Here is an 18720-nt window from a genome sequence, read left to right on the forward strand (position 1 = left end):
AACCTCCTTATTTTGGAACCAAATTGATCAGGCGCATATAACTCTGTTTTAGAAATAGAGAAGGTACAGTAGCGAGCTTTTGTTTTTCCCTGAAGAATCGTGGAGTTAATTCCAATTATTAGTACAGCAGACCCATGAAGTTAATAGATCTAATGTTGACTATGTCTGGAGTAGGTCTAGTGTAACTGAGACCAATGAAGGAAGACCCAGATTTTTCAGATCACCAAATCTCTGTTTTTCAGTAACACCCAAACTAGCTCTTGCTGTGTTGATTCATGAAGCTGAAAATGAAAGAAACCTAATATTTAAATTATGGTTTTGTAAAGTTGAAATGTCTCTTTCATAGCTCATTAAGTGGTTTGCCAAGTAAATCCGCCTCCATGGAAAAATTCCCATACAGTGATTTTAATATGAGTCATCCTATTTAGTGAAGGATGAGGCAGGAAGCCAGCCATTTGTCTGCTGAACATTTTGCCTCAATCCAACCTTCAACAATCCATTTTCTTTGCTATATGGTTAATATCCTAAAGGGCACTAAACTTCCACTTTTAATACAGGATTAAGGATATGGGATCGGACAGAGATCCACCAAGAGGAGAGAATGATAGGTAAATAGGGATAATTCATTTTCAAGCTATGCCTTATTTATACGGGAATGTTATTGTCGAACTGCCAAATGATGATGCATAGTGACTAAGAAGGATTTTCAAGAAGACAAGGGTTTCCCCCACACACACACATTCAGATTTTTCTGGTACTTCTGTTCTAAACGTTTAAAAAAAGTGTGATCCTTGTCAAGTCATGAAGAACAAATTGAACTGGAATTTTCTCTATTTGTACTGGCCCAATTCCATCGATACAGCTATTTCCATTGTGGAACATACCTTTTGGACCTTTCTGTCTTATAGGGTTCACCTTCATGGACTTCAGCCTAGAAAAAAAGAAATGGCAATCCTAATTTGTTGTTAATATGGATTTATCACCTAGGAAATTCAGCCCAGTAAGTTCCGGGTCTGTTTGATCCTATAGTTTCTTACATTTTTTTGTCCACGTCCTTTCTGAAGATGAAGAAAATAGGGAATTCTTGTTAAATTCTTCTCAAACCCAAATTGAATCAAAATCTAAGTCCCAGCTAGAGCAGATATATTGAATGAACTCACATTATTAAATCAACGCTTCCATAAGACCCATTGATTCAAGATTAACAACTAATTGGAACTAATGACTGAGTTATCCAAAAATTCTCTTCCAACTCTAAAGAGAATCAGATCAATTCATGGAGGATAAGTTTACCAAATTTTAGTCAGAATAGAAAATCAGAATGTTTAGGTCCAGAGGTTTCCACCAGATGCTGAGGCTCTTTCCAAACATCAGATGCTGGCCAGCAACTACAGAGAAAATCTACTGTGTTCAAGCCCGGAAGGATCTGATTCACTCTTTCGGCCATCAGAGTTACAGTTCAAGTACAAATCCTTACTTACCTCATTTTTATGTAGGAATAAGAAACTGAAAAAAAAATCTCCTTGCTTGTGAAAATACTTTCTGCTAGTCTTGAAAGTGAGATACAGCCTGTCAGTAATGACAAGAGTATGCAAGGACAATTTGTGTACAGAATGCAATTGCATAGAACTACAGTGGTACCTCGGTTTACAGATATACAGTTGTGCCCCACTGGACGATTACCCCGTTTAAACGATGAATCCGATTAACATTGACATTTTTGTGATCGCTTTTGAGATTGTAAAACAATGGTTTAAATGGATTTTTTTCACTGTGCGATGATCGGTTCCCTGCCTCGGGAACCAATTTTTGCTTTACAATGATCAGCAAACAGCTGATCATCGGGTTTCAAAATGGCTGCTGGCTGAAAAAAATGGCCCCCGCTGTTTTTAGGACTGATTTTTCGCACTACAGGCACCAAAATGGCCACCCCTATGGAGGATCTTCGCTGGACGGGCAGGTATTCAGCCCATTGGAACGCATTGAATGGTTTTCAATGTGTTTCAATGGGTTTTTTATTTAGTTTGATGACATTTTCACTCTACAGCGATTTTGCTGGAACGAATTAACGTCGTCAAGCGAGGTACCACTGTAATGTGTTCTCTTAGATGTTTCGTAATGTGAAAAATTCACAAACTGAAATGCGGTTTCCCATAGGAATGCATGCATGGGGACAGCGCTTTAAACCTCTAGGCGCAATGCAAACTTGCTTCATATTGTGGAAAAAATTCATAAACTGAGGCATTATTTTCAATGGATTTTTGTTTGTAAACTGAAAATTAGGTTAATCTAGGTGTTCATAATCCGAGGTACCACTGTACAATGGTCGCTACATTAGTGCATGGACTTTTCAAAATCAGAAGCACTGAATGGATTGTTTGTGTCTTTTTAATCTGTCAGACAGTTTTTTCTGTGTTTGTGTAACTATGCTTTGCAGCACAAAAGGAAAAACCAGTAGTATTGTGCAGAGGCTTTCAGTAATGGTGGAATTCTGCACAAAACGTTCTCCTTGTCTTGTTCTCATGCAGGAGGCAAGAAATCTAATGTGAGTTAATACATTCTCAATATTGAATAACTATTTAATATTTGTATAGTTACTGTTTTTAGCTTTTAAATACTGTTTTACTGATGTAAGCTCTCTTAGGTCCTTTTGGGGGAGAAAGGTGGGACAGAACTATTTTAAATATATTTTAAATAAATAAATACATTTAATAAATTCTTGGCAGCAATGAAAAAAAGTTGCAATATTTGCCCACATCTCTTGCTAGACTCATGATCTTTGCTTTGATTTAACACATTGTTATTAACAACAACCACCCAGGATAAGCCTCAATCAAAGTGCAATGACAGATAGAATTCTTGAGCTGTCCTGAACAGAGGCTGCTGTGCTAGCAGGGTATGAAAGTGCAGTCAGCGGTAGTACTATGTTCATTAAAAACCAAATAGGTGCAATGATGGCACCATGTCATGGAAAGAGGAAGCACTACATTTAACTCAGTTCTGCTTCTGCTGCCTTGCACGTCATGGTTGGGTCCCCAAAGTCTAAGAGAAGGAAAATCACAACAGAAAACCAGTAGCAACATCTGGCCTGAAGGAAATGGTTACTAACCCTGTGTGTCCCTACATGGCTACTGTAACAACCACTATGATTACTACTGCTGCAACTACATTGAGGAGGGGTTTGGATTAGACCAGGGGTCCCCAACCTTGGGCCTCCAGATGTTCTTGGACTTCAACTCCCAGAAATCCTGGCCAGCAGTGGTGGTGAAGGCTTCTGGCAGTTGTGGTCCAAGAACATCTGGAGGCCCGAGGTTGGGGACCACTGGATTAGACAACCTCCCTAGGTCTTTTCCATCTTTATGATCTCAGCCTGCAAGGGAAAAGATTAATAATCAGGTCCAGCTCTGCAGCACTGCCTACAATTGGATTTCCACAATCTTATCTCATTATTTGTTTCCGGCTTAAGAACAAAGAATGTGCATAGATGATTTTCAGGCTGCAATTACAGTTTGTGTTTCAGTGGGGAAGTGACCTGGTGCTTTGAAGGGTTCCACTCAATATTATATTAAGATCCTTCGCGAGACAAGGGCAAATAGAGCCTTTCTCGGTTCTTAAGTCTCAAAGTGTGTGCAGATGTAATTGTTGTGGTGACGTGGGATGCAGGCAAGGGCCACTCTCCCCCCCCAAAATTAATCAGGCCTTCTCATGCTCATTGCAAAGATCTGCAGAGGTGCTTATAAATGTGTCTCCGACATTTGTAGGATCATGAGTACTTGTTACTCTACTCTTTACATACTCTTTACTCTAGTAAAGAGTTTTGATTTTGGACTTTGTTCATAGGGCAGCGGCTGTGTTCTGCACTCAGTGTTGTCAAAGTGGATTGACCACACTTGCATTTACTCTTGAATAAAAAAAAAAAGGTAATTCCAGAAACCAGTAAGCAGATCAAAAATTTTGGAAGATTTCCTGTGTACGCTGTTACACTGTCTGTAACAGCATGAAAGGACTTTACACCAACACTATCTTTCTATTTAGGGGAACCAGATGTCTGTCAATCAGCAAAACAGAATCGTGAATATATATGCCTGTGTGTGTGTCCATGCTCCTGACCTTTTCCGTTTGATATCATATGCTGAAATTCTCATTTAAGTAATTGCTGACTTCTAATCTCTATTACCAGCATGAATGGATCAGTCAAAGAGCCAGACACATTTGCACACTCTTAAACGAGAAGCTTCCTTGGGGAGTTCTTCCCTCTTTCTCCTCAAGTGGCTGGTACATTTTCTTTCTTTGTCTTATAACTTTATCTCTATTGATTTTATAATAAGCCGGGCGTTATCTATGGTCAGCGAATTCTGCCTACTCCAATCCCCCGCCCCCATGCAATGATAATACTTACTTTTCCACTTATGGAGTCATACGCTACACTTACAGCAAAAGGCTAGGCTTCCCGAGTATCCTAGAGCTATTAGCCACAACCTGCAGTTGTGGTTAATTATCACTTATCAGTAGGAAAGCCAGACTAAATGGAAGTTATGGGACAGACAGGAGACTGGGGCTGCTCCACCTCAAAAATCCAGATTCCAAGTTCACTATGAGGATCTTTGGACTTCTATCATTTCGAAAAGATGAGAGATAGGTAAAGGGTGGACCATCAATTGTGTGTGGCCCTCCCTGAGGCATTTTGGTGCCCCTAAGGGCCATCTCAGAGCCCCACTGAAGGAAAACATTACAAGGGGGAAAAAAACACCTAATACTTTTATGTTAAGGTCCCTGGGGACATGTTAGCTGGAGCCCAAACGAACACATGCTCTTGTTTGTCAGAATCCAATCACACCTGAATATTTGTGGATTGGGCGAATTATTGCAGGCAGGGCTGAAGGGAGAGGCTTTTTAATGCCCACCCGTCATAAACGATGCTGGTGTGGAAAAATACAGCAGCTTTGAAGAGGGAATCAAGCTCAATAGAATAGCTGCTTTGATACAGAAACGAGGGTGCCTGAGCAAGCTTATCTGTCCAAATTCTATACAATACAAAACAAAAAGCCTCATTCACAGGTGTGGGCAAGTTCTAGTGATATTTTACAGCCTTCAAGGCCACCAGAAAGATCTTCCCCAGAATAAGTTTAAAAAAAAAAACTTGCTATTTTTTATTTTGGGTATTTCTACAACAAGCTGGGAGGGAGGGGGTTCATCTGAGCTTCCCTTGTGCCCTAAAAATTAAAACAAAGCATACAAAAGAAGAAGGCACCATGAAAGACCACCTAGGCAATTCCTTTTTTAAAATAATTTAAATGGCTACAAGTGGCCATTTGCAGGCACAGCGTAGCCTCCAGAAGAAACCGGTGGCAAACTTATGGCAATCCTTCTAGATTTTCCGTCTCTGTCTTCGACGAATGTGCTCATGGAAAAATACCTCCCCACCATATTTCCGACTTTCTTGTGCATTTCTGCTCAGCTCAGAGTAATTCTTTTCAGGATCCTTCTCCTAATATATCCATGACTGGCAGGGCAACTTCTCAGAGTTAAAATCCCAAAGACGAACTGTTCTGAGCCCTGAAGAAGTGAAGCGAAAGCTTCTCCACCTCATTTGTGCACTGAGAAAATGGGAGGCATCATTACGCTGAAGTTCTTCGGGAAGAACAGAAATGTCCATTTTCTCTCATATTCTGATGTTAAAAGCTCCTCTTCCAGTTTGATTGTAAAGAAATGTGTGATTTCTTTCCATCTTAAATTCTCCCCCCCCCCAAAAAAAGAAATCTAAACCACACTGCTCAAACTCTGCCAGCATAGCGATTGTCAACAGGAAGATGATCACAAGGAACCTTTTAAATTATTACTTTTTCAGAAGAAAATAAGGTAATTATTAGTGGGAGTTTGATTCCCCACTGTGCCTCTAGGGTGAGGAGCCAGCCTGTGTAGCCTTGGGCAAGCTGCACAATTCCAGACATGGCCCCAGAAGAAGGGAATGGCAAACCACTGTTGAGTATTCTCTACCTGGGAAACTCTGAAAAGAGTTGCCATAAGTTGAAATTCACTTGACAGCATGTGGCTGTTATTATTTCACAGTGCAATAGATTAAATAATAAATGAGCAAATAAATAGAACAAAATAATTGATACAAAAAGTGTGCAATCACATAGTGATAGAACAGAGGCAGGTAAAGGAAAAAAAAAACTTCTGAGGATTTTTAAAAAAAAAGACTCCAAAGACTTGCATTCCTGAACCATAGAAAGGAATTTGCAAATGTTGAGAACTTCGCAGCAAACGCCAAATCCTCACCTGCCTGTAATCTCCATCCGGATGATTCGCCCATTCTTGAGATTTCTGTTATGGGAGAGAACCATCCGTGTTCAACATACTATAAAACTTTTAGCAATGGGGCTAATGAAATGCAAAGCTCTCTGTAAGTCCAAGCTAGCCTTCCTATCAAATCATCTGAAATATTTATTTGTCCTCCTGAATAATTGATAGGGGCATCAGCTATCCTGGTCAATTGATTTATTAAGGAGCTGTTTGGAATTAAACAGCTTAAAGATATTAGATTTAGCAGTGACCTTGCTTGTTAGCATATTCATTTACCTACGGGAGCTCCTATTAGATATTGTTAATACATAACGTTCCCAGTCATGGCCCGGATCTCCTCAAATTGCATTAACACTGGGGCTGTTTAGCCACAGAATAACAGGTTTGATTGAGTGCTTGGGTTTGGTGTAATTAGATTTTGCTGGAGGAAGGGGGGACTAGTTTTAATGTGGCATGCATTAAACTAGATATGTCATCAGCATTACGGTAATTGGCAAGCAGGAACGTCAGAGACCCGGCTGTGTGAGAATGTTTGTGTTTATGGCTTGTCCTCCCATGCTCAGAGACAGCACATAATAAGAGTTGCACTCCCTTAGATATGCATGGCTTTGATCAAAGGTGGCTGGGCTTTTAACGAGCATCCATTCAAATAATTAGAATAGTCAAAAACGTGGAATCTTTCCTATGCAATAATGGAATCAATTTATTGTCCGCTAATAGTGCCAATTATTGGATGGTCTGTAAAGGTCATTGGGATGGTTAATCAATGGAGGAAAAGCAGTGTACCGGGTCGTTCAAATGCACCGATGAAACATACCACCACCACCCCAATTGTGTGTTGATCACATGTCATTATAACTCAGAAGGGGGGGAGAGAGAAAATTTCATTTCCATGTGATTTGATCAGAACTTTCAAGGTAGAAGAAAGCAAATCTGCCAGATGTGCTAATCTGCAAGGATTGGGCACTTCAATTCAATTTCTTTGTTTAAAATGAGAACTTGTCAGCATTCTGTAAAATTTGAATGTGGGAAGAGCCAAAACTGATTAATAAGAATCTTATTTCGGTTCATTTTTTTCTCTCCCTTCAGAAATTACCTCAACCTTGGACACTGCAAGGGTTTGAGCCCAGATGACTGTAGTTGGACGTGTGCGCCCCCACCAGCTTTGATGATAGGAAGGAGAAGATGATGCCACAGAGAAAAAGGCATCTCTGTCAGTAAGAACAGCATATTTTGTAGCAGGGACCTGGGACAGTACATTTGGTATTTGATAAAAGGGCATTGTTTTTGTTTACCAGCCACTTTATTTTCCTAGCAGATTCTTGGGTAAGGTCACATAGGAGCCTTAAGTTCAGTGTTGAAGTTCTACTCAAGTTAGAACTTGAGGAGAAGTGCTGTCGTTATGGGCTGGCAAGTCACCTATGACTTATGTCGACCCTATGAATGAGGAGTCTCCAAAATGTCCTGTCATCATGGCCAGGAGCCACCATGAAAATCCTCTGTAAATCCCCTGAAAATCCCTCTTGTAAGGACCCATTGGCTTACTCACAAGCAGACAGCCAGAAGAGTCTCCAGAAATCCTGAAGAAAGTTTCATGAAAGTGAACTAATATAAGCTGAGGATGAAATTCCATGAGGTGCAGAAATGGCTGCGCTGTGGGAACAAGCATGGAGGGCACCTCCAGCAGTGTTTTCATCTTCCTCAAGTCTCTGCCCATCTTCGATACAAACTGCTAGGATCCTCTGTATGGTTCAGGGAAGACGGAGAGGCTGAAATGTGAAACCAGCTTGAAATTTTAAAAAGGAAATCACCTTCTGTCTTCAAAGCAGCATTTGGGCATCAAAGGTCTTAACTCTTCCATCTTACGTAGATTAACCCACCAGTTAGTTCTAGCTTGTGCTAGCATGTGTCCTCTTGAAGTCAGGGACAATCAACACAGCTGGGCAAAATTCAGATTTCACGATGGCACATACATGCTTCAGAGAGTTGTGTTTTTTGTGTGAATTCTAATGAGAACAGGCCCCTTTTTTCTTCATTTAAAACATGGATCAGACCCTGATAGAATGACTTATTATTTTGCATTCTCGAAGGCTTTCACAGCCAGGATCCGATGGTCGTTGTAGGTTTTTCGGGCTGTTTGGCCGTGTTCTTACAACGTATTTTCACACTAAATGCAAAGGTTAGAGTCTTATTCACTTATTCAGTTGCATCAGTCTCACCAGCTTGGGCCTTCGGCTAGCTATGAAACTGGGCAATGACGTCCATCATATTCAATCGTGAGAGGGTGTCCTACTGAAAGTGAAGCACCGCCCTTGTCGTTAACATGCAAAGAAATTCCACAGGATTTCAGCTTTGTTATACAGATTTTGCTCAAAATACAAGATATTTTTTCCCCACAAAGATTTTTTTTTTCACAAATAATTTTTTTGTGTGTGCATTTTTCTCAAAGAAATGCCTGTCATGGTAATCTTGTACAAAAAAAAAAAACAACCTCTCTTAAATTCATCTGACAGAGAAGGGTGGAAATAAGATACTTGTTAAGAACCAAATCAGTAAAAATTTACTCAGCAGATGCAGGAAGGTAAAGTCACCAGACACTTGTCTCAAAAATATGAGGGAAGCTGGTCCAGTATATCTTCCTGGATAGCTAAGGGAGTTAAGTATCTGGTTATGGATTCAGAGGTTGGAAGTTCTGTTTTGATCATCTGAAGCATGTGGGAGGTGGCAGGATAGGTTCTGTGATCCATGTGGAAAAACCAAGGTTCCAGTTGTTTGATTTTTTTTGGTCAGTTTCCATAAAGAGCAAAGTCTCCTGTCCAAACGTGTCATCTCCCATACTTCCAAGAATGTGGTGATGAAAATGGTGGAGCTACAGTGTTTCTCTCTATGCATGGCGAACAATTCTCAATAGTAAACAGAGAGATGATCTAATATCCAGTCATATTTGTCTAAACCCTGTATGGCACAGCTGGCTTAAAACTAATATATGTGGTAATATTTAAGAGAGGACACACACCTCCGCTCAATAGCCCCGCTGTGGCCTTCAAAATGGCAATGTCTTCCCTGTTCCCTTTATTTATTTATTTTAAACCACTCAACTCGGCTTTGACTTCTGAAGTGTGAAGGCTACATGTCCCAGCATTCCTGGATCCCCAGCAAGCCCCAGTCCCATCTGTGGCCGCACGATACATGCAGAAGACTTTCCAGATTAGTAGCAGACAATGGAAAGCTCCAGAGCTCCATGCGTCACCTTCTTGAGGGACAGCAGGGGAATCGGGAACATTTGCTGCTTTTTGCTAATGTTTTAGGTAAGCCACGCAGCACCGAGCGCGGTCCCTCATGAGGGCTATTTGGGAAGACATTACCTGTTTTGCTCCAGGAAACAGCAGCTCAGGTTGAGCTGGCAAATCCTTTTAAAGAATAGACCATTACGAAATATTGCTTCGGCTTGCCTGTGCATGAGGGCGGTGTTGAGGGGAAGGCCCATAAAACAAGTATTAGTTCTTTTAAGGCCAATATTTGTGTGTCAATGAAGAACTTGCTTCTCACATACACACGCCAAATTTTCTTCTTATTTTCCCCCTCTTTTTTTTTTTTTTTTTTTTTAAGAACACTGTGTGGTATCTCAACCTACCCACAAAAATGTGGCATTCACCTTTAAGGACCTTTCCTTAATTTCGCTTCCTTCTTTTCTTCTTTAAATCACAATAGATTTTTTTTCCCACCTCCTCTTCCTCGCTTTTCCCTCTTCTAAAGTTGTATTAGGGATTCACTTAAGCAGAAATGAACTGTAATATGCAAATAGTTCTAATTGGACTGCTAATAGAGCGTGTCTCTGTTGTTTTTTTGTAAGGAGTTTTATGTGTATGTAATCAGTGCAGACAGACGTTAAGTAAATGAAGAGGCAACTAACAATGTCAGAAAAGAGACCGGGCGGTTCCAGCTGACACTACCCTAATCTTCCAGGACCCATTAAATGACAGTTTGAACGCATTACCTACCATAACAGCCTTGAATATCACTGATTTTATTTGCAGTATCAAACATTCCATTTCATGCCCCATTAACAATGGGAGCCTGAGCTTTTGACGCAGCTAAACATTTTACTAACTACCTGGACTAAGTAACCAATTAACTTTTGGAGACAATACGGCCAATTAAGCGCAAAAAGGTAAGGCTGTCATCCCCCACCAAAATTGAATTTCATTCTCTTCCTCCACCCCTCCACTCCTGTTTCTCTCCTTGATGGTTCCTAGCAGTGGGCTGTTAAGGGAGATTCGGTCCTTGTCAAAAGGACAGTTGTGATGAAGTCCAAGGGACTTGCATTTGTGCAGAACAGGCCACACACAGCCTCAGAGGTCCACTCTTCTCCTCCAAAAGTTATGCCAAGGAGCAGGAGACTTGAAATAAAGGGAGGAAATTGGTGACACTGACACTCTCTTGCACAAGACGGCTATATAGACTTGGCCTATCCTAGTTTTCAAGGATTCCAAAGAAATAAATCATAATCAAGATTCTAATTCAGATAGACAAATTGATGAACAACATTGGCCCAAATCCTGTCATGGAACACACAACAACATAGAGGAAATGACATCACCACGGAGGCGGGTCATTGCTTATTACGTTCCCTGCTGTGATTCCTCATGCGATTCTTCATGGCATGCATGTCAGGTGATTTTGTGCACGGCCTGTAATTCCAACTGGGATTCCTTAATGAAGGCCTCAATGACAACATTTGCGACACACCGAGATAAAGTACAAAAGCAGGGTTTGGGCCATTTTTAAAATATATAATCAGAGAAGAAGAAGAAGAAGAAGAAGAAGAAGATGATGATGATGATGAAGATGAAGATGATTGGAACAGTCCAGCCACTAGTACAATTCAAATGGAAATGTGGGTGTTAGAAATTGTCATAAAAGGAGAGCTATAGGTAGCATTGTACCTGTTCAATGCACTTCATCCTGAAACATGGTAAAAAAAGTAAAAAAAAACTATGGTACCCTCTAAAAAATGAAAGTTTATGCTTTCATAAAAAACAATAATGAATAGGGTCAGGAGGTATTGCTTTTTATTTTACTAACATTCACCAATAAAGACCCCGCTAGGTTTTTCTGCATTCTTGATTTTGGCATTCTGGGTCTAAGTCCCAATTGTTTTACTCCGGTTACAGCCCTGCTTAGGAGGGTTATGCACTTTTTGGTCTCTACCAAGAAGGTCTGATTCTTCCATGATGGGCCCTGTCCTTATGACAAGGAATGCATGAGCTAACAAAGAAAATGTGTGTGTATTTCTCCTGCAGATTTACATTGAATTTGATGTAACTGTTCCTAACTGTTAGAGCAGTATGAGAATGGAACCATCAAAAGGTGGTGAGTGCTCTAACACTGGAGGCATTCATGAGAAATTCAGAGAACCACCTGGCAGATACCCCTTGATTTGTCTTCCTGCATTGAGCATGGGGTTGGACTAGATGGCCTTATAGGCCCCTTCCAACTTAATTGTTCAATGATTCTACGTCTCCTGCTGCACCACACACAATCCATAGAGCCCCCCTTCCAACTTAGGTTCTTTTTCAATCTTTTTCTGAAAATCCTCCTTTTCAGACAAGCACTGCCTCACTGATAAATTCTAGATGCAGGTCAAAATCCTATTGCCATTTTTAAGGCTAGCATAATGCCAAGACCATAACTTTGGGAAGCAAAGTGCAACAGGTTAAGAAGGTTGCACGCTGTTGTGTGATAAGTCACACCATTCAACATGTAACAGATAATGCCTATGTTGACTTCATAACCTGTGACAATTCATTTCTCAAAGTTAGCCCATTTGCGTTACACTCTTTGGCACAACTTATAAGATTCTGGCTACAGTGTTCTTCACACAACAATTCTTTTAAAAATGGTAGAAGGTTGACATTTCAATGCATTGCTCACTGTTCTTTAATCTCTATTATGGAGTGCTTCATACATTCGGTAATAAGACAGGCAGATGTCCTGATGAGCTTCATGAGGCCTGCTTCAAAATAAAAGTGTATCGGATTTAGGAATTAATTAACTGATTAAATACTGTATTAAAATTCAAAGAATTAGTTATCAAAAATGCAAAGATTCCCGTCATCAGATGAGAGATAAGAATCAACAGAATATGTGATTGTATTTATCTCTCTATTGATCAGTTTTCAGCTTTCCATTCAGCCCTGACACTCAGCTGGTGATCTTGAAAGAGTCATGAATCCTCATCCTAGCCCACCTTATAAGATTCTTGAAAGGCTATACTACGGAGAAAGAGAGCTATGCAATTCACTCAGATAAGATATAGGGACTATTCCAGAATCAAAAGCAGGTGAAAATAGGGAAAAAACATGGATGTGAGAGGAACTGAAGCTGATTCTGCTACCCTGGCTCAGTGTTTTGATATTTTAGATCTTAAAAGTCTAGGTTTCAAGTTAGTTGCATTCATCCAAGCTAGCACTGAATTAGCATTGCCCCTTTTTTCATTCTTACCCCCCCCACCCTCACCCCAAAGTCTTCTGATCCTGAACACACAGATATCCCAAGTAGTTACAACAGTTTTGCTGGAAATGACTGGATTTGGCCAGGGCAAATGGGTGAAAATTTACTTGGGTTCATTTTTGAACTATTTATCAAAATTTGTAACATGTACATCCAGGATGGAGTTTTCAATTTTTTTTTTTTTAAATGAATACAGGAGGAAGTCAAGATCAGTGATTTCCTGCTTATAGCTCAGGATCTCCTGAAGAAAGTTTGAGAGAAACACACGATAAATAGATATGTTTGTGCCATCAATTTTTCACATTGGTGTGACTGTTCAATTATAAAAGCAGCTTCTTCTGCTTTATTTGGCTTGGCCTTTCTCCCATGAAACAAGGCAATCTGTGCCTTCTCTTCTGTGCTGATGATCTTCAATATTTATATATTTTCATATTCACTGGACTCATAGAAATGTGACCCCTTGCTGACTTTTTTGTCCAACCCAAAGCAAATTCATGCTTTTGCAAAAATGCTTTTTAATGCAAATTGTCCAGTTGCACAAAACTGTAGCAGCCGCTGCCTTGATGAATTGATCTTTAAAAGACAAAAGCAGTAGATGGACGGTGCTCATCAACTAGTCCTTCTACACATGTTGTGTGACTGATTCCTGTCATACAGTGAAACCTTTACTAGTTCTATGCAATGATATGTTTTGCAAAATGTGGAAACTTTGCCCAAATCCCCACTACTTTTTGTTTCACTCTCATACTGGAACACAGTGTGGGTTATCACTTTCTCAGAGATCTGTCCTACCCTTGAGCACATGAAAATTACCAAGGATTCTTTTCACATTGGTGTACATTGGTACCCCATCATCCCACCAGAGAGCGCTATATTTTGGAGTGGTATGAGATGGGGTCTTGGTGGTGATGATAAACGATAGCAAGACGGCAGTTTTACAGAGACCTGTTCTCATGGCTTGGGCAATCCTTAGTTGATGAGGTATTTCCAGTCATGGGGGGAGGCAGAAAAGCCTGTCCAGACAACACTCTCTCTCTCTCTCTCTCTCTCTCTCTCTCTCTCTCTCTCTCTCTCTCTCTCTCTCACACACACACACACACACACACACACACACACACACACACACACACACACACACACACACACACACACACACACACACACACACACACACACACACACACACACACACACACGGCCCAGAACACAACTTCAAAGAACAATGCTGTTCCTTTCTGTGCCTTATTTGCCCTGCGGCTATGCCAGCTACTAGCCCCAGTGGGAAATCTCTCTTAACCCCACCGATGCTACGACAATTGGAAGGAAATCCATAAAGCAAGCGGGGTCTTTGAAATCATACGCAAAGCAAGCCAGGTTTTCTCTTGCGGCTTTCCAAGTGGCTCTATGAATATTTCCAGTGTGTAAGACAAAATGAGAGCCCACATCAAGGAGCAGGCCGATTCTTAACATAACACAGCTCAAGATTATCCCCCACCACAACACAGCTGGTTTGAGGCTGCTATTAATCTAATCTCTTAAATGCATATAATATCCCAACAAGAAAGCCAGTGTGCCAGTCTCTGATTTCTCTAATGGTAAAAATATGTTGTGGGCTTTTTGCAGCAGGTCTTTACACAGTTCGGCAATTTTTCGTGGCTGGAATCCTAGCCACCATCTTGGCGCTTCGCAGAGCCCTAGGATTTCATGGGTGCTCCAACTAAACCTTCCAATTAAGCGTGGTTTCCTTCGTTTTTTGTCCTGCTGTCATCCCGCTCATTCATTTTTACCTGGAGGGAGACATTATTAATCTTAGTAAATTGCCACACTGGGATTAGAGGTGTTTAACTAGGAAGGAGACCGCATTCTAAGGCGGCTTTCATGAAATGAGCCAGCAAGTCGTTATGATGGGGTTGTTGGCAGTGCTATTCTTGCTGTTGTGTATCCAGAGTTATTCATTTTGCAAATGACAGAGGTGAGATAGTAAAAACGTCTAAGCAGCTATTCTTGGTAACTCTCCCGCTACCTGTTTTGCACTCAGGAGAATTGCTGGAGGCCAAACTGAAACCCACTGTGGAAGCATCCAGAATTGTTTCTGTTTCATTTTCTTTTTGTTGCTCCTTCCCTAGAAAGTTGCTGTCAGAAAGTCAACAGTTACAATTGGGGGCCAAAAGATACTTAACAACCAGTACAGTTATAATTTTTTAAGTGATTCCTTACTCTCTCATTACTGAAAAAAAAAACGATTGGAATAATTGTTTTCTGTTACCTCAGACAAACCAGCAGGCAAAAGAAATGATCAGGACAATGGGTGTGTTTTTTTAACAGTGTGTGTGTGACGAAATGTGTGTGTGTTTTGTGTAGGTATTACCTGGCCAGAACTGCTCCTGTGGTGTCTAATTGTGTGGGGTATTTTTTTTTTTTTTTGTGGGAAGAGACTGCTGTGGATCTCTCATTTGAGGCTGGGATGGCGGTGGGGAAGGAAGATAAATACAATTTATTTTTGAGGCAATAAAAAACAAAGTACCACTCCTTCCACTGCTATGACCTCAGCATTCCTCCACCCCCCCCCACCAAAGAGTAACAAAGTTGATGCTTCCCATTGTGGGTGGACCAGACAAGGATAAGAACTAGCAAAACTACTATGTACACCCTGCACTTAGTACTCAAGAAGGCTGTGATGGCAGAAGCATTTCTTTTTTCTAATGAGATGATGGGGGGCACATTCCCCTCCTTCTTCTTGGGGGGGGGCTTGTCCCCAGACCTCAGGACAGAAATGGTCATAGAGGGTGCTGTTTGCCCTGGATACCAAAATGCAGTGGTGCCTCGCTTAGCGACGTTAATCCGTTCCAGGAAAAACGTTGCTAAGCGATTTTTAAAAGCCCATAGAAACGCATTAAAATGTGTTTAATGCATTCTTATGCGAAGATCCTCCATAGGGGTGGCCATTTTTGGTGCCTCTAAAGCGAGGCAAAACAGCAGGCGGCCATTTTGTTTTTCTGGCGGCCATTTTGGAACTGCCGATCAGCTGTGCAAAAAGGGTCGCTTTGCCATGATCGCTTCCCCGCGATCATCACAAAGCAATTTTTCCCCATAGAGGCCATCGCTAAGCGATCGCTCTGGCGATGGCCAAAACCCCATCGCTAAGCGATTTCATCGCTCAATGGAGCGATCGCTAAACGAGGCACCACTGTACAGTTTTGCCTGCTTTGCACTCCAGTTCTTTCTGCAATACTGGCCATGTGTATGTGGTTATGGACAGGTTATGGAATTTTCAAATGTATCCATAAAGGTTGTGAATAAAGATGGGCACAGACTGCCAGTTCGGGGGTTCACGCCAGTTTGTATGCCCTCCTCGTAGATGTTTGGTGCTTGCCACCCATATCTTCTCTGGTGCTCTGAGGCAGAGCTCAGGAGACGTAGGACATGGAATCTAGGGCACTGCCTCTGAATGGAAGAGACAGGGGTGAAAGCACTGAACGAACGTTTGGACGAAGTACGAACCAGTAGAAACCGCTGAACCGGTGAATCGTGCCCATCTCTAGTCCTGAATCCCAGTTTTGTGGTTGATTCCTCAGATTGAATGGAACTCCGATAGGCAACTGTCAATGAGTTCTTCATAAATGTGTTTGTTTATTTTTACACAGCGCACATGCCTGTCACCACACATGCCTCCTCAGAGGTTGCTTCATCCTTCACTGAGAAAATATGAGTACTTCGACTTGCAGGCCTGGTATGAAAAATGCCAATAATGAACAGGAGGGAGAATTTGCTCTCTGTTTAATCAGGAGCATCCCTTTAATTAATCAAAAGGTTTTGAACTGATGCCTCTAATCATGCCATTGACAAAACACTGCGGCTCCAGTATTAATGGAGGTGGAACTCAAAGGGGACCTTCTGAGCAAAAATAATTCAGCCACTTCCAGCAGGAAGAGAAAACTCCCTGGCCTTCGGGCTATAAATAATCATAAAGGGTAAATAATAAAAAAGAGAGGTATAAGACTGGGATGTTGGGAGGGAAGGACTCCATAAGTGAGAAGCTTTAAATGAAAGGTGATGCACTGTGAACTTAACACACTGGCCCTTTAGCCTTTCTGTTAACAAGGTAATCTGATTGCCATTGATTTTCTTCACCTCTGGAACTAAGAAGGTGATGGAATGATGTCCACATAGATGTATTGAATCAGATACTAAACAAAGAGCAACATAAAGTACAATTATCAGTTTCCTGGCCTTCAGCTCGCTGATTATGACATTAGGGGAGAGACAAGGTCTGGGTGACTTAAAGACACACACACACACACACACACACACACACACACACACACACACACACACACACACACACACACACACACACACACACACACACACACACACACACACACACACACACATGAGTTCTTGAAGCCTGGCCGAATCCAGAATGCTCTGTGTGTCCAGGGTTTCCTCGCATAGTCTTCCAATTTTTGTAGCGAAAAAGAAAACTGCTTCCACCACTGCTGTTTACCGATAGGCATTTGGGTGTAATCTAATTGATTACTTTTATTATGCTTGCTGGGAAAATAGCATAATAGGGAGGAATCAACAGCTCACCGGCAAGTTTTCCCTTGGGTAGAGGAAGGAGAAGGGTTTTTGCAAGATTGAATGAAGATAATGGACGACCGTGAAGGATATTTCAGGAATGATTTCTTCTTCTTCTTCTTCTCCTTCTTCTCCTTCTTCTCCTTCTTCTTCTTCTTCTTCTTCTTCTTCTTCTTCTTCTTCTCCTTCTCCTTCTTCTTCTCCTTCTCCTTCTTCTTCTTCTCCTCCTCCTCCTCCTCCTTCTCCTAACTGACGGTGCCCAATGGACCTTGTTATGGAATGGGTGGTAGGCTACATGCCTGGCAGATCAGGTTATGCCTCAGAGAGGGCACCTGAGGTGCTAAGAATCGAGCTTACTGTTCGACCTGCAGGGATGGTAGTCACCTTTTCTAAGCACTTCCAGAAGAGAGCTTTAGTGGATTTTAACATGCATCTGTGAACGTGTGGTCAAGTCCATTTTAGCTCATGGTGAGCCTAATGGGGCTCTAGAATGTGAGAAATTCAAAGAGTGGTTTTGACATTGAAACCTTCCAGTGAGTTTCCATCGCTCGATGGGGATTCAAACTTGGGTCTCCTGAAGCAGAGTCTGACACTGGATCCACTACACCACACTGCTGTTTGGCTTTAATATGAGGAGAGAGAGAGAGAGTATTACACAGTAGTGCTAAAAATAAGATGTGGATTCCAATTGCCTAAAGTTTGCCTAGGTACCTATAGAACTGCCTCTTCAAATGGGTGCAGCTGATTCATCAGCTCAGCTCTCAACTTAGTGGAGAAGAATGTTGTCCTATGCTGTGTTGAACTTCTCATCCAGCTAATGCAGCATTTTTGAAAGGCTTAGCTATTTCATAATTAACGCAGTGGCTCTGCAGGATTTCAGACCAGTCTTTTTCCTACCCCTTTCAGAGAAGGGACTCGCAAATTCTTCAAGTCAAGAGTGTGCTCTGCACAGATATGTTCAGGAAATCTCAACAACAGTGGGGCCAGTAAATTCCTAGGCATAGCTGTTACTCCAAGATGAGCAACTACTGCTAAAACATGAGATTTTGGAATGTGAATCTGGTGCCTTTTTGTTTTTGGTAAGTTAAAAAAAAACACAACTTTTTTTTTTTACAAAAATTCACCTTTTCTTCCTAGCATTGAGATTTCTTTGCCTGTGGTTCTTTTTTTCTTCATTCACTTGTTTCTCTGGTTTTGTGGTGAGAAATTTGTCAGATTTCTTGGGTATTATGTGCTAATATTTTTCCCCTGAAGAAATATCAGTCTGCACAGAATTATTAGAACAAAAATTTATCTTTCCTAGATAAGGTACCCTGGAAA

Source organism: Pogona vitticeps, chromosome 12 (genome assembly GCF_051106095.1).
Source record: "Pogona vitticeps strain Pit_001003342236 chromosome 12, PviZW2.1, whole genome shotgun sequence".
Classification (NCBI taxonomy): Eukaryota; Metazoa; Chordata; class Lepidosauria; order Squamata; family Agamidae; genus Pogona; species Pogona vitticeps.